The 15,114-nt window shown below is 50.6% G+C and overlaps 3 non-coding genes and 3 pseudogenes across 3 annotated transcripts; all 6 read right to left on the minus strand.

Annotated features, from left to right (window-relative positions):
* Window positions 1-1,735: 1,735 nt before the first annotated feature.
* LOC142731504 (U2 spliceosomal RNA) lies at window positions 1,736-1,837 on the minus strand (annotated as a pseudogene).
* Window positions 1,838-3,125: 1,288 nt separating this feature from the next.
* On the minus strand, window positions 3,126-3,316 carry LOC142731488 (U2 spliceosomal RNA). The gene has a single exon (XR_012878955.1). It is a non-coding gene; the product is annotated as a U2 spliceosomal RNA (small nuclear RNA).
* Window positions 3,317-4,604: 1,288 nt separating this feature from the next.
* LOC142731500 (U2 spliceosomal RNA) lies at window positions 4,605-4,795 on the minus strand. The gene has a single exon (XR_012878964.1). It is a non-coding gene; the product is annotated as a U2 spliceosomal RNA (small nuclear RNA).
* A 1,288-nt stretch (window positions 4,796-6,083) lies between these two features.
* Window positions 6,084-6,258, minus strand: LOC142731491 (U2 spliceosomal RNA; annotated as a pseudogene).
* Window positions 6,259-11,813: 5,555 nt separating this feature from the next.
* LOC142731505 (U2 spliceosomal RNA) lies at window positions 11,814-11,915 on the minus strand (annotated as a pseudogene).
* A 1,288-nt stretch (window positions 11,916-13,203) lies between these two features.
* LOC142731497 (U2 spliceosomal RNA) lies at window positions 13,204-13,395 on the minus strand. The gene has a single exon (XR_012878963.1). It is a non-coding gene; the product is annotated as a U2 spliceosomal RNA (small nuclear RNA).
* Between the last annotated feature and the right edge of the window lie 1,719 nt (window positions 13,396-15,114).

Here is a 15,114-nt window from a genome sequence, read left to right on the forward strand (position 1 = left end):
TTCCAGGATTGTAGCCACCTGGATGTCTGTTGTGAAGTCGATGACCTCAGGTTCAGACACGAGTTCCTCCACCATCTGCTCCATTTCCTCCTGCTGCGCAAGGGAATCTTCGCAGATTTCCACGACTTGTCTCTTTGAGGACTCAGCAGCTGGGCTGTCCCTCACCTTTCTCTTCCTCTGGATGGCACCTGAGGAGACAAGAGGGGGAAAATCCTCCAGGGAGAGGACTCCAGCAGCTGGAGGGGAAGATGTTAGTGCTGCTGGAGCTGGGGAGAAGGGAGGCTGGGTTGGGAGAGGTGCAGGTGACAGGACCACTGAGATGGGTGGGTAGGAGAAGGTGAGAGCCTCAGTGGGGGTGACAGGGGTTGGGGACGGGGGGGTGGGGAGGGCCGGGCGAGGGAGGGTGGGAAGGGTAGGGCGAGGGAGGGCCGGGAGAGGGGGGGGAGGGACTGTCGTCTTCTTACCATCCTTCTTTTTCCCGGTCTTCTGTGCCGCTGGAGCTCTGGCTGGGGCGGGGTTCCCTCTGGCTGGAGCTTTCGCTGCTACAGTTGCCCAGGATCGATCCCTCTTCGGGCAGTCCTTGTAAGAGTGGGCTGCTTGTCCGCAGAGGTTGCACATTGTCCGTTTCGGGCAGTCTTTGGTCTCGTGTCCTGTTACCCGGCAGTTCTTGCAGGCGTCCTCCTTGCAGTCCTTCACCGAATGACCCTTCTTGCTGCATCTCCTGCAGATCTGCGGCATGTCCGGGTAATAGATGAGGCCGTAGGAGTTGCCCAGCGAGAATGACTGGGGCAGGTGCTGGAGGCCGTCTTCCGCGCTCGAATCCTTGTTCAGTCGGACGATTACCGACCACTTGCCAGTCCAGAAGCCGAGTCCGTTCAGGATGTGGGTGGGTTCCCTCACCACTGTGCAGAACCGCTTCAGGAGCGTGGTGATGTCTTTGCCGGGGGTGTGTGGGTTCCGCATTGAGACCGTCACCCGCCTTTCCTCTCTTTGGACAGGGCAGTTGCCCACAAAGCGAGAGAAAGGGGATTCAGGCCTCGCCGCTTTCACCATCTCCCAGTACCTTCTGCAGATGTTGATCGAAGCGAAGGTCACGAAGAACATCCCGGTCATGAAGGCCTGGATACTGATGGTCTCCGGCTTAGCGAAGCCCTGATCCAGGAGCATCTTCTGGCAGAACACTTCTTCCGTCATGTCCGGCACTCTCCCGTCCACCTCCTTGAGCTTCAGGGCCACCGTCTGCTTCATCCAGGGCTCCAGGGTTGGAGCAGCCTGGTTCGGCTTCCTGGTGGCCTGTTGGCTTGAGGAGGCTTCAGGAGGAGATGTCCTGGCCTGGGCCGGCTCACCTGGTCCATCAGCCTTCTCCTTCTGGGTGGCAGGGTTGCTGGTTGAGGCCATGGCTTCTTCCAGCTGTTCCTGTCGCTTGGGGAGGATCTTCGATAGCTCTTTCCCGAAGGGGGCGGAGCTATGCAAATCTTCTCCTTGCTGGCCGAGGTTCTTCCACGAAATTTCTTCCGCAGCGGTTCCTCGTCGAGCTTCTTCTTCTGCGGCCGAGCTTCTTCGAAGATCCCCTTCAGCAGCGGCTCTTCTCCGAAGTTCTCCTTCTTCTTCCCGGCAGCGATCTCCCGGAGCTTCTTCCTCGATGGCGGCTTCTCCCTTCTGGATCGTCGTCTTCGCTGGTTCTTCTCCGCAGTTCGTCGCCGGCTTCGTCTGGAACGCTCTTGGATCGCTAAGCTAGTGTTTATAGCCCCCAGTGGTTCTCCGAGCTATCTATCCTTACAAGGACTGATAAGAACAGATACTACACTTGATCTTAGCCAAAAGGCCGAGAAGCGATAACCCGAGCGGCCCTTGCCTTGCCCGAGCCTGTCCCATACTGCTGTTCACCCCTTGCAGCGATTGATTCAGCCTACTCCTAGGCAATTCCATGGGGCCCTGCAGGCTCACACACATTTACAGCTACTAAGCGGGAGGGAGGTGAATAAAGGCCGGAGAGGAAGCTACACAGGATTTGCTTCTTTTGCTTGCACCACAATGCAGTGCTGAAAGAGGAGGAATCTACATAAAAACGCCTTCCTGGCAACGCCCAAATGCCCTCCTGCCATGCAGATAAACACTGGCAGCGGCAGCAAGTGCATGCCCACAGCCACCCCTTGTTCCTTCACACCTTGTATCAGCTTTAATCCAGTCCAGTGCTGCCTGCTGAGCAGCACTGACCAACACTGCCTGGGCCCAGGCTTTTATCTATCTCTGAGGCCCCATTATGATGTCAGAAAGCTGGCTCTGGAATCCTGAGGGCTCCACTATGACACGTGCAAAGTTCCGTCTGAACTTTATATAAGACGGTGAGGCTCAGTCAGTCACTCAGTGTTGCCTGAGAGGGCAACACTGCAACAGCCGGCCGCCAGGCTGTCTTTTTTTTGCACATTTATTTGCCTCCAGGAGGCCACAAGAGGGAGACAAGGGACTGCAAAATGGAAAATAAGCATCCACCAACTTTACAGACAACTTCTCCTTGCTCCTACAACCTCCATCCTTGCACAGTTTGTTATTCTTCCAGGTAACAAAGTAACAAATCCAAATTGCTGCTCTCTTTGTAGGCAAGCAAGGGTTTGTTGCAACTGCAATTCTTACTTCTTCTTGAAATGTAGGGACGACAGTACATTCCATCACATCCATCTAGTGTACACAGGTAGGTCCATTGTGGCGGGTAGGCGGCTGGCTGCTTTAATGGCTGTTTGCTGTTCCCCTACTCCACTCCACTCCACTATTTGACTGTGGTGCTGCATCAATCAGTGGCTGGCTCAGGTGCAGCTCTTTAACTTACCTAGGAGGGAGGGCGGAGAGAAGACAAGGAAGGTGAATGAGCTGTTCCAATGTGAAATGCCGGAAACACAGAAACACAGAAGACACACACACACACACACACACACACAACAAGAGGTGGCAATGTATTCATTAATTGCATTTAATAAATGAGCTCATTATCACACATGACTGTACAAATGCATTGTCCAACAGGTGTTGAAATAATGGGATTAAAAGGGGAGATCCCATCAGAAAGACAAAAACAATAGCAAACACAAATAGCACTTTTGGAATCTGATTTTAGTCAACACATAAGGGAAGGGTGCACCGGTCCTGGAAATACTGCAATACCAGGTCAATGCGTGGAGTGGACAGAGCAAGCTCTATTTCCATCTCCCTGTTCTAAAAATCCATTTAATATATGGTCCCCAGATAGGGGACGTATCAGATATTAAACTGATAAGAACAGATACTACACTTGATCTTAGCCAAAAGGCCGAGAAGCGATAACCCGAGCGGCCCTTGCCTTGCCCGAGCCTGTCCCATACTGCTGTTCACCCCTTGCAGCGATTGATTCAGCCTACTCCTAGGCAATTCCATGGGGCCCTGCAGGCTCACACACATTTACAGCTACTAAGCGGGAGGGAGGTGAATAAAGGCCGGAGAGGAAGCTACACAGGATTTGCTTCTTTTGCTTGCACCACAATGCAGTGCTGAAAGAGGAGGAATCTACATAAAAACGCCTTCCTGGCAACGCCCAAATGCCCTCCTGCCATGCAGATAAACACTGGCAGCGGCAGCAAGTGCATGCCCACAGCCACCCCTTGTTCCTTCACACCTTGTATCAGCTTTAATCCAGTCCAGTGCTGCCTGCTGAGCAGCACTGACCAACACTGCCTGGGCCCAGGCTTTTATCTATCTCTGAGGCCCCATTATGATGTCAGAAAGCTGGCTCTGGAATCCTGAGGGCTCCACTATGACACGTGCAAAGTTCCGTCTGAACTTTATATAAGACGGTGAGGCTCAGTCAGTCACTCAGTGTTGCCTGAGAGGGCAACACTGCAACAGCCGGCCGCCAGGCTGTCTTTTTTTTGCACATTTATTTGCCTCCAGGAGGCCACAAGAGGGAGACAAGGGACTGCAAAATGGAAAATAAGCATCCACCAACTTTACAGACAACTTCTCCTTGCTCCTACAACCTCCATCCTTGCACAGTTTGTTATTCTTCCAGGTAACAAAGTAACAAATCCAAATTGCTGCTCTCTTTGTAGGCAAGCAAGGGTTTGTTGCAACTGCAATTCTTACTTCTTCTTGAAATGTAGGGACGACAGTACATTCCATCACATCCATCTAGTGTACACAGGTAGGTCCATTGTGGCGGGTAGGCGGCTGGCTGCTTTAATGGCTGTTTGCTGTTCCCCTACTCCACTCCACTCCACTATTTGACTGTGGTGCTGCATCAATCAGTGGCTGGCTCAGGTGCAGCTCTTTAACTTACCTAGGAGGGAGGGCGGAGAGAAGACAAGGAAGGTGAATGAGCTGTTCCAATGTGAAATGCCGGAAACACAGAAACACAGAAGACACACACACACACACACACACACACAACAAGAGGTGGCAATGTATTCATTAATTGCATTTAATAAATGAGCTCATTATCACACATGACTGTACAAATGCATTGTCCAACAGGTGTTGAAATAATGGGATTAAAAGGGGAGATCCCATCAGAAAGACAAAAACAATAGCAAACACAAATAGCACTTTTGGAATCTGATTTTAGTCAACACATAAGGGAAGGGTGCACCGGTCCTGGAAATACTGCAATACCAGGTCAATGCGTGGAGTGGACAGAGCAAGCTCTATTTCCATCTCCCTGTTCTAAAAATCCATTTAATATATGGTCCCCAGATAGGGGACGTATCAGATATTAAACTGATAAGAACAGATACTACACTTGATCTTAGCCAAAAGGCCGAGAAGCGATAACCCGAGCGGCCCTTGCCTTGCCCGAGCCTGTCCCATACTGCTGTTCACCCCTTGCAGCGATTGATTCAGCCTACTCCTAGGCAATTCCATGGGGCCCTGCAGGCTCACACACATTTACAGCTACTAAGCGGGAGGGAGGTGAATAAAGGCCGGAGAGGAAGCTACACAGGATTTGCTTCTTTTGCTTGCACCACAATGCAGTGCTGAAAGAGGAGGAATCTACATAAAAACGCCTTCCTGGCAACGCCCAAATGCCCTCCTGCCATGCAGATAAACACTGGCAGCGGCAGCAAGTGCATGCCCACAGCCACCCCTTGTTCCTTCACACCTTGTATCAGCTTTAATCCAGTCCAGTGCTGCCTGCTGAGCAGCACTGACCAACACTGCCTGGGCCCAGGCTTTTATCTATCTCTGAGGCCCCATTATGATGTCAGAAAGCTGGCTCTGGAATCCTGAGGGCTCCACTATGACACGTGCAAAGTTCCGTCTGAACTTTATATAAGACGGTGAGGCTCAGTCAGTCACTCAGTGTTGCCTGAGAGGGCAACACTGCAACAGCCGGCCGCCAGGCTGTCTTTTTTTTGCACATTTATTTGCCTCCAGGAGGCCACAAGAGGGAGACAAGGGACTGCAAAATGGAAAATAAGCATCCACCAACTTTACAGACAACTTCTCCTTGCTCCTACAACCTCCATCCTTGCACAGTTTGTTATTCTTCCAGGTAACAAAGTAACAAATCCAAATTGCTGCTCTCTTTGTAGGCAAGCAAGGGTTTGTTGCAACTGCAATTCTTACTTCTTCTTGAAATGTAGGGACGACAGTACATTCCATCACATCCATCTAGTGTACACAGGTAGGTCCATTGTGGCGGGTAGGCGGCTGGCTGCTTTAATGGCTGTTTGCTGTTCCCCTACTCCACTCCACTCCACTATTTGACTGTGGTGCTGCATCAATCAGTGGCTGGCTCAGGTGCAGCTCTTTAACTTACCTAGGAGGGAGGGCGGAGAGAAGACAAGGAAGGTGAATGAGCTGTTCCAATGTGAAATGCCGGAAACACAGAAACACAGAAGACACACACACACACACACACACACACAACAAGAGGTGGCAATGTATTCATTAATTGCATTTAATAAATGAGCTCATTATCACACATGACTGTACAAATGCATTGTCCAACAGGTGTTGAAATAATGGGATTAAAAGGGGAGATCCCATCAGAAAGACAAAAACAATAGCAAACACAAATAGCACTTTTGGAATCTGATTTTAGTCAACACATAAGGGAAGGGTGCACCGGTCCTGGAAATACTGCAATACCAGGTCAATGCGTGGAGTGGACAGAGCAAGCTCTATTTCCATCTCCCTGTTCTAAAAATCCATTTAATATATGGTCCCCAGATAGGGGACGTATCAGATATTAAACTGATAAGAACAGATTTTTTGATTGAAAAATGCTTTATTGACAATCAATCGTCATCATACAAACATTACTGCGACGCAGCGCGAGCCATGAAGCAGCAAATAATAAATAATAACAGTCGTCAAACATAACATGACAGTATAATACACAGTACAGGCTAGCCTATGCTATACATTACACCACATGCTACACTAACATTCTTGCATTCACTAAAGCCAAACAACAAAGCATTACAGACAAGTGATGGGATAGGGGAGTGGGTAGGAGGGGATAGGGAAGCGGGAAATCACAGGCCCGAAGCTTTATTGAAAGACAACACACAAGAAGGGAGAGTGGGGGGAAGGGGAGTATCAGTCCTCTTCCTCATCGACGTCCGGGCTGTCCCAGGTGGAATAGTCTCTGAGCAGGCTGTGGATCAGCCTGCGGCAGTCCTGGACGGACACACTCTCTCTCCGCAAAATCAGACGATTCCTGGCGAACCATATAGCGTCCTTAAAACAGTTCATAAGGCGCCAGGCTTCCTGGATTGCTCCATCCGTGGTATTCCCAGGAAATAGTCCATAAAGTACCGAGCGGTACGACAGTCTGTTCCTGGGAACTGAGTCCTTGAGTTCGTGTTCCAAGGCTTTCAACAGACCCTGTGCAAAGGGGCACTGCCAGAAAATGTGCAAAGATGTTTCCTCCGTGAAGGGGCACCTGGGGCAGTACCGGGTCTTGCACAGGTTGCGGGCATGCATGAATGACCTAAGAGGCAGTCCTCCCTGGATGGCCATCCATGAAATGTCCTTGTGCCCGTTGGTCAACCTGCCAGATGACACGTTAGTCCAAACAGTCTCCAACGTGTCGGCATGAAGCCCTGGAACAAACTCCAGTGAGTCCTTTGCTCTGATGTGCTTGTGGATCGTCTTAGGTTTCCACAAGTCGGGCTTAAGACCCTCCAGTTGATGCTCCCTCACAAACCGGACGACATCTCCGTAGAACCAGGGAGCGTGCCAGTTGTAAGGGAAGGAGCTGTCCCACTTATCCCAGCCAAAACCTCGCCAGAGGGGAAGGAGGAAGTAGCGGGACATGGCCTTGCCCGCAGAGCCGTTTGCTGTCCTCAGAGTCCTACGAACACAGTCACATACAAAAGCGATACGCAGCAGAGTGGGAATGTCGGGTATACCCTTCCCACCTTTGCGGGGCTCCTTGTACATAACAGTCCGCTTTACTCTGTCCATTTTCGAGCCCCAGATGAAGCGAAACACAGTCCTGGTAATGGCCCTCGAGACCGTTGCAAGAGGGGGCCATGCCTGTGCAGTGTATTGTAGCACAGGCAAGACTTCGTTACGCAGGACCATTGCTTTGCCCTCAATAGTGAGTTGTCTGAGGCTCCACAGTCCGATCCTTTGGTTGACTTTGGCCAAGCGTTCTTCCCACGACTTTAGGGCTGCACCTTCCTTACCGAACCAGACTCCCAGAATTTTGATGAAGTCCGGCTTGATAGTAAACGGGAAGGAGGCAGGAGAAGGCAGGTACCACTTTCCGAAGAGCATGGCTTCCGACTTCCCGCAGTTGACTTTTGCCCCTGAAGCGCGTCCGAACTCCTCACAGGTCTGGACGAGTGCAGTCACCGAACTCTGGTCAGCGCAGAAGACGGTCACGTCGTCCATGTACAGCGAGCATTTGACCTCGAAGTGTCCTGGACCTGGTGCGGTGATCCCTCTGATCTCTCCATTCTGCCGGATAGCCTCTGCGAAGAGCTCTATAACACAAACAAAAAGGAGAGGTGAAAGAGGACAGCCTTGTCTAACCCCCGACGATACAGGAAAGGGGTCAGTCTTCCAGCCGTTCACCAGCACCGAGCTGTAAATGTCGCAATACATCAGGTTAACATACAAACAGAACAACCTGCCAAGCCGCAGCCTACGCAGAGCCTTACCCATGAATTCGTGAGAGACCCGGTCAAAAGCCTTCTCCTGATCCAGACTGACCAGGGCCGCGTGTGTACGGCGGCTTTGCATGTAATGCACTGTGTCCCTCACCAGGGCAAGACTGTCGGCCACCCTACGGCCAGGAATGCCGCAGGTTTGGTCCGATCCGATGATCTGTCCGATGACAACCTTCAGTCTGTTGGTCAATACTTTGGCGAGGATCTTGTAGTCCACGTTCAGGAGAGAGATGGGACGCCAGTTTTTCAGGTCACATCTCTCCCCCTTCCGCTTATACAAGATCGTGATCATGCCTTCTCTCAAGGACGGTGGCATTCTACCCTCCACCACCATCTCCTCATAGAGCTCCAGCAGGTCCGGACAGATCAAGTCCCCCAGCGCTACATAGAGCTCTGCTGGGAGACCATCACTGCCCGGGGTCCTGCCGGGTCTGAAGGATTTAGCGGCAGAGAGCAGTTCCTCCACCGTCAGGGGTACGTCCATAGCCTCCGTACCTGCAGGATCAAGATGATTAGTGATACCTGACAGGAATTTATCGGCGGCTTCGGGGTCAGTGGTTTTCCGGGAGTAGAGGCTTCGGTAGTAGTCTGTGACGACTCCCATCACCTCCTTCTTCCCAGAATGCATGTTTCCGGTCTCATCTCGGAGTTCCTTCAGGGGCGTGTGGCCGGCATGGAGTTTCCTGAAAAAGAACGAGTTACATTTCTCACCCTTCTCCAGGTTCTCCACCTTGGAACGAAAGACAATTCGCTTGGATTCCTCCTCAAAGTGCCTTTTCAGGCCCTTTTTGGCTTCCTCCAGCTCCTTCCTGACGTCCCAGCCGCATTGAAGGAGGTCTTGCAGGGATCGCAGCTGACGCTGCATCTCTCTGAAGTCTCTCTTCCTCTCACACGCCTGTTGACGACTTTTTGCCTGAAAGAAACAACGAAATTCAACTTTAACATATTCCCACCAGTCACAGGTTTTGTCAAAGAAAACTTTATCATTCCTCCAAACAATATAGGCGTCTCTAAGTTCCGCCAGTACCTCTTCTCTTTCCAGCAGGGCACAATTCAGCTTCCAGGAGCCAGGGCCGGGAGGAAAACCGTGGCCGATGGCACCCTGGAAGAGAATGGCCCTGTGGTCAGAGAAGAAGCAGGGGACCATGGAGTGCCCATGCTGCTTGACTGCCCGGGAGGTGAACACAAAGTCAATCCGAGAACGAAGTGAGCCATCGGGTCGGCTCCATGAATAGTTCACAGAGCCGATCCCCATGGAGCCCACAACGTCCTGCAAGGATGCTTCGGTTACCATCTCGATAAGCAGTTTGGAACTGACATCCAGCTTGATTGAAGTGCCGGAACTTCGTCCATCCTCTTCGATGGGGCAGTTGAAGTCCCCGGCCATCACCACTGCCCTAGTGGTGGCGAGCTGGGTCCGCAGGGTCTGGAATAGTTCCAGGCGCTCAGCCTTCATAGGGGGAGCGTACACGTTGATGAGCCTAATCGGCTCTCCCGCCCAGGAACCGTCTACGACCAACAAGCGGCCGCAGACGAGCTCCTGGACAGAGTCAACAGTAAATACGCTTCCCCTAATCAGGATGGCAACCCCTGCAGACTTACAGTCGCCCCCACCAGACCAGTAGGACGGGCCATGGGTCCACTGCCTGGCCAGATGATGGTATGACCTGGAAGAGGGGAGAGTACATTCCTGCAGCATAAATACATCACTCGACTGCTTGGAAAGAAAAGTTAGCACCATCTGACATCTAGTCCTATCTCTAACACTCCTCACATTGAGGCTAAAGATGTTAAGTTTAGCAGCCATGGGGGAGAATAAAGAAGGTTAGTGCAAACGATACACCTTAGTTACCAGTCCGGTCGGGCGGATCCTCCTCTCTGGAGCCTGGCGGGTCCGGAAGATCCAGCAGGCCCTCTGACAAAAATTGTTCCAGGATTGTAGCCACCTGGATGTCTGTTGTGAAGTCGATGACCTCAGGTTCAGACACGAGTTCCTCCACCATCTGCTCCATTTCCTCCTGCTGCGCAAGGGAATCTTCGCAGATTTCCACGACTTGTCTCTTTGAGGACTCAGCAGCTGGGCTGTCCCTCACCTTTCTCTTCCTCTGGATGGCACCTGAGGAGACAAGAGGGGGAAAATCCTCCAGGGAGAGGACTCCAGCAGCTGGAGGGGAAGATGTTAGTGCTGCTGGAGCTGGGGAGAAGGGAGGCTGGGTTGGGAGAGGTGCAGGTGACAGGACCACTGAGATGGGTGGGTAGGAGAAGGTGAGAGCCTCAGTGGGGGTGACAGGGGTTGGGGACGGGGGGGTGGGGAGGGCCGGGCGAGGGAGGGTGGGAAGGGTAGGGCGAGGGAGGGCCGGGAGAGGGGGGGGAGGGACTGTCGTCTTCTTACCATCCTTCTTTTTCCCGGTCTTCTGTGCCGCTGGAGCTCTGGCTGGGGCGGGGTTCCCTCTGGCTGGAGCTTTCGCTGCTACAGTTGCCCAGGATCGATCCCTCTTCGGGCAGTCCTTGTAAGAGTGGGCTGCTTGTCCGCAGAGGTTGCACATTGTCCGTTTCGGGCAGTCTTTGGTCTCGTGTCCTGTTACCCGGCAGTTCTTGCAGGCGTCCTCCTTGCAGTCCTTCACCGAATGACCCTTCTTGCTGCATCTCCTGCAGATCTGCGGCATGTCCGGGTAGTAGATGAGGCCGTAGGAGTTGCCCAGCGAGAATGACTGGGGCAGGTGCTGGAGGCCGTCTTCCGCGCTCGAATCCTTGTTCAGTCGGACGATTACCGACCACTTGCCAGTCCAGAAGCCGAGTCCGTTCAGGATGTGGGTGGGTTCCCTCACCACTGTGCAGAACCGCTTCAGGAGCGTGGTGATGTCTTTGCCGGGGGTGTGTGGGTTCCGCATTGAGACCGTCACCCGCCTTTCCTCTCTTTGGACAGGGCAGTTGCCCACAAAGCGAGAGAAAGGGGATTCAGGCCTCGCCGCTTTCACCATCTCCCAGTACCTTCTGCAGATGTTGATCGAAGCGAAGGTCACGAAGAACATCCCGGTCATGAAGGCCTGGATACTGATGGTCTCCGGCTTAGCGAAGCCCTGGTCCAGGAGCATCTTCTGGCAGAACACTTCTTCCGTCATGTCCGGCACTCTCCCGTCCACCTCCTTGAGCTTCAGGGCCACCGTCTGCTTCATCCAGGGCTCCAGGGTTGGAGCAGCCTGGTTCGGCTTCCTGGTGGCCTGTTGGCTTGAGGAGGCTTCAGGAGGAGATGTCCTGGCCTGGGCCGGCTCACCTGGTCCATCAGCCTTCTCCTTCTGGGTGGCAGGGTTGCTGGTTGAGGCCATGGCTTCTTCCAGCTGTTCCTGTCGCTTGGGGAGGATCTTCGATAGCTCTTTCCCGAAGGGGGCGGAGCTATGCAAATCTTCTCCTTGCTGGCCGAGGTTCTTCCACGAAATTTCTTAAGCAGCGGTTCCTCGTCGAGCTTCTTCTTCTGCGGCCGAGCTTCTTCGAAGATCCCCTTCAGCAGCGGCTCTTCTCCAAAGTTCTCCTTCTTCTTCCCGGCAGCGATCTCCCGGAGCTTCTTCCTCGATGGCGGCTTCTCCCTTCTGGATCGTCGTCTTCGCTGGTTCTTCTCCGCAGTTCGTCGCCGGCTTCGTCTGGAACGCTCTTGGATCGCTAAGCTAGTGTTTATAGCCCCCAGTGGTTCTCCGAGCTATCTATCCTTACAAGGACTGATAAGAACAGATACTACACTTGATCTTAGCCAAAAGGCCGAGAAGCGATAACCCGAGCGGCCCTTGCCTTGCCCGAGCCTGTCCCATACTGCTGTTCACCCCTTGCAGCGATTGATTCAGCCTACTCCTAGGCAATTCCATGGGGCCCTGCAGGCTCACACACATTTACAGCTACTAAGCGGGAGGGAGGTGAATAAAGGCCGGAGAGGAAGCTACACAGGATTTGCTTCTTTTGCTTGCACCACAATGCAGTGCTGAAAGAGGAGGAATCTACATAAAAACGCCTTCCTGGCAACGCCCAAATGCCCTCCTGCCATGCAGATAAACACTGGCAGCGGCAGCAAGTGCATGCCCACAGCCACCCCTTGTTCCTTCACACCTTGTATCAGCTTTAATCCAGTCCAGTGCTGCCTGCTGAGCAGCACTGACCAACACTGCCTGGGCCCAGGCTTTTATCTATCTCTGAGGCCCCATTATGATGTCAGAAAGCTGGCTCTGGAATCCTGAGGGCTCCACTATGACACGTGCAAAGTTCCGTCTGAACTTTATATAAGACGGTGAGGCTCAGTCAGTCACTCAGTGTTGCCTGAGAGGGCAACACTGCAACAGCCGGCCGCCAGGCTGTCTTTTTTTTGCACATTTATTTGCCTCCAGGAGGCCACAAGAGGGAGACAAGGGACTGCAAAATGGAAAATAAGCATCCACCAACTTTACAGACAACTTCTCCTTGCTCCTACAACCTCCATCCTTGCACAGTTTGTTATTCTTCCAGGTAACAAAGTAACAAATCCAAATTGCTGCTCTCTTTGTAGGCAAGCAAGGGTTTGTTGCAACTGCAATTCTTACTTCTTCTTGAAATGTAGGGACGACAGTACATTCCATCACATCCATCTAGTGTACACAGGTAGGTCCATTGTGGCGGGTAGGCGGCTGGCTGCTTTAATGGCTGTTTGCTGTTCCCCTACTCCACTCCACTCCACTATTTGACTGTGGTGCTGCATCAATCAGTGGCTGGCTCAGGTGCAGCTCTTTAACTTACCTAGGAGGGAGGGCGGAGAGAAGACAAGGAAGGTGAATGAGCTGTTCCAATGTGAAATGCCGGAAACACAGAAACACAGAAGACACACACACACACACACACACACACAACAAGAGGTGGCAATGTATTCATTAATTGCATTTAATAAATGAGCTCATTATCACACATGACTGTACAAATGCATTGTCCAACAGGTGTTGAAATAATGGGATTAAAAGGGGAGATCCCATCAGAAAGACAAAAACAATAGCAAACACAAATAGCACTTTTGGAATCTGATTTTAGTCAACACATAAGGGAAGGGTGCACCGGTCCTGGAAATACTGCAATACCAGGTCAATGCGTGGAGTGGACAGAGCAAGCTCTATTTCCATCTCCCTGTTCTAAAAATCCATTTAATATATGGTCCCCAGATAGGGGACGTATCAGATATTAAACTGATAAGAACAGATTTTTTTTTTTTCTTAATAACCATTCAGTTAGATACGAAGCGAAAACTTAAGTTTTTCAATCTGAATAATCAAAAAAACGATATCGCTTATATCAATCATCTCTATGGTTACTCTTTAAATTTGTTCTTTTATTTAATTCCAAAGGAAAGACAATGCATTACAGAAATAACAGATGACAAAACAACATTATTTATAGCGGATTAATGCTTTCCACTTTTTGAATTTCCAAATCCCTTCGGAATCAACATTGCCACCACCGCGCTGCTTATCCCATAAATATTTGACATATAACCGGGACAAAAATATCTTAACACAATCATTTACAGACACAACCTTTCTTTTAAATACCAAAAGATTCCTCACATCCCACAGACTTTCCATCACACATACCATTATTAACCATAATATTCTATCTTTAGCTCTACTACATGCACCCATCCCAAACATTGCCACCTTCCAATTCACATATGTTACACCTGCCAACTCTTTACACAAACCCCCTACTCTCTTCCATACTTCATAAGAGAAGTCACAATCCCATATTAGATGGCGTATGCTCTCACTAGCCCCACACCCCTCCCTAGGGCACACTTCATGTCTAATGAGATCCCGCTGCTTTTGGACTTGTCTCACAGGCAGTATATTATGTAATGACATCCACACTACATCCCGTTGGCGATTTGACACCCCTACAATATCCAAATTCTTCCATACTGCATCCGCTTCACCTGACCGCAGCCCATCAATATTACATGCAAGCTCATTCGCCCGCATTCTTTTCATCACACCATTCTTATTCTTGAAATCCACCATAGGTACAGATAGTAAATCATACTTCCTCACAAACCATTCAATCTTCATGTACCACACAGGACATTTAAATGCCACAGGCACTCTTGCATCCCTCTTCACCCAATTTAACCCGAAAAGCGTCCATCCAGCCAAATACCTCATCATATACGCAGTTTTGTTATTCCGCTCAATCAACACCGTCACTACCTTCACATAACTCAACCCCAAGAAAACCTCAATATTTGGGAAATTCATTCCACCATGCTCGCACAATTTATATAGATACTCCCGCTTCAACTTTTCCATCCTGCATCCCCAAAAAAAAGTAAAAACCATTTTCTCTGCTTTTTTTATTTTCCTGGTTGAAAAGGGAAAAATCACTGCACAAAAGAGCAGGATTGGCAAAATAACTGACTTAATGATTAAGGTTTTACCAGAAAACGTCAAACTACGCATACGCCAGAAATTCAACTTTCGCTCAATCCGCATACCACATTCATCCCAACTCTCGTTCCCCTTTAAGTTTTCATTGAATAAAATACCCAAAACCCTAATTGCGCCTTGTTCACACTTTACACCATCCATTCTAACATTACTGTCACCAAAACACTTAAAAATGCTTTTACTCCAGTTCACTCTAAAAGCGGACGCACTACAGAAAAGATCTAACACCAATCTAGCCCTAGTCAAACTAGCTAGAGACTCACTCACAATGACCACATCGTCCATATAAGCTAGAGTTTTCACCACCTTACCTCCACTACCAGGTATCAGCAAGCCCCTCATCACCTTCTCTTTCCTAAACATACACAACAAAACTTCAATTACGCTAATAAAAAGAACGGGGGACATCGGACAACCTTGTCTGACTCCCGATTTAATTCTCACTTTACCACTCAAAAACCCATTCACCAAAAATTCGCTCGTCACTCCTCCATACAAGCATCTTACTGCACTCACAAACT

The sequence above is a fragment of the Rhinoderma darwinii genome, unplaced genomic scaffold, assembly GCF_050947455.1.
Source record: "Rhinoderma darwinii isolate aRhiDar2 unplaced genomic scaffold, aRhiDar2.hap1 Scaffold_805, whole genome shotgun sequence".
Lineage (NCBI taxonomy): Eukaryota > Metazoa > Chordata > Amphibia > Anura > Rhinodermatidae > Rhinoderma > Rhinoderma darwinii.